The sequence below is a fragment of the Octopus bimaculoides genome, chromosome 4, assembly GCF_001194135.2.
Source record: "Octopus bimaculoides isolate UCB-OBI-ISO-001 chromosome 4, ASM119413v2, whole genome shotgun sequence".
Lineage (NCBI taxonomy): Eukaryota > Metazoa > Mollusca > Cephalopoda > Octopoda > Octopodidae > Octopus > Octopus bimaculoides.
Genome location: NC_068984.1, coordinates 92,900,612 through 92,901,892, shown reverse-complemented (window position 1 = coordinate 92,901,892; position 1,281 = coordinate 92,900,612). Strand labels below are relative to the sequence as shown.

Here is a 1,281-nt window from a genome sequence, read left to right as displayed (position 1 = left end):
TTACTCTTTTACTTGTTTCAGTCATTTGACTGCGGCCATGCTGGAGCACCACCTTTAGTCGAGCAAATCGACCCCAGGACTTATTCTTTGGATGCCTAGTACTTGTTCTATCGGTCTCTTTTGCCAAACCGCTAAGTTACGGGGACATAAACACACCAGCATCGGTTGTCAAGTGATGTTGGGAGAACAAACACAGACACACAAACATATACACACACATACATATATATATATATACATATATACGACGGGCTTCTTTCAGTTTCCGTCTACCAAATCCACTCACAAGGCTTTGGTCGGCCCGAGGCTATAGTAGAAGACACTTGCCCAAGGTGCCACACAGTGAGAATGAACCCGGAACCATGTGGTTTGTAAGTGAGCTACTTACCACACAGCCACTCCTGTGCCTATGTTTATTTCCTATTTAATATTGGGGATGTTTCATTTATGAGGACGTACTCCTGTATTTGTCTGAGTGTTGGCTCCTTTCGGTGCTTGGATAAGATGCGGATGTCAACTTGACTCTCTTTAATTCCACAAATATAATTCCCTTTCTCCCAAACTTTTACTTAACTATACTACTACTAATAATAATGACTATAACCATTACATCTAAAATTTAAATTATTATTGCACCCATTACCTCACATAAACAACCACCTTTACATTTTCTTGGTAACCTTTTACTAACATTTGAACATGCTTGGTAACATTAATAACTGTTTGACTATTGTTTATTTCCTTGCCTTACATTAATAACCACATTTACACATCCTTAACAACATTTTAATACCCTTTGAACACACACACACACACATATACATAGATATATGTATGTATATATGTATATATGAGTGTGAGTGTGTATAAATATACAAATTTATGTATATATGTATGTATGTATGTGTATGTATGTACATGTGTATATATACACATATGTATGCATGAGTGCATCATCATCATCATCGTTTAACGTCCGCTTTCCATGCTAGCATGGGTTGGACGATTTGACTGAGGACTGGTGAAACCGGATGGCAACACCAGGCTCCAATCTAATTTGGCAGAGTTTCTATAGCTGGATGCCCTTCCTAACGCCAACAACTCAGAGAGTGTAGTGGGTGCTTTTACATGTCACCCGCACGAAAACGGCCACGCTTGAAATGGTGTCTTTTATGTGCCACCCGCACAGGCCAGTCCAGGGGCACTGGCAACGATCTCACTCGAAAATCCTATGGAAGCCAGTCAGGCGGTACTGGCAACGGCTACGCTCAAAATGGTGCA

The 1,281-nt window shown here is 40.4% G+C and overlaps 1 protein-coding gene across 1 annotated transcript in view; it reads right to left on the bottom strand.

The window, feature by feature from the left end:
• Window positions 1-1,281, bottom strand: part of LOC106877781 (uncharacterized) — a 234,168-nt gene that overhangs the window by 222,161 nt on the left and 10,726 nt on the right. The gene's annotated exons all lie outside the window — the stretch shown is intronic.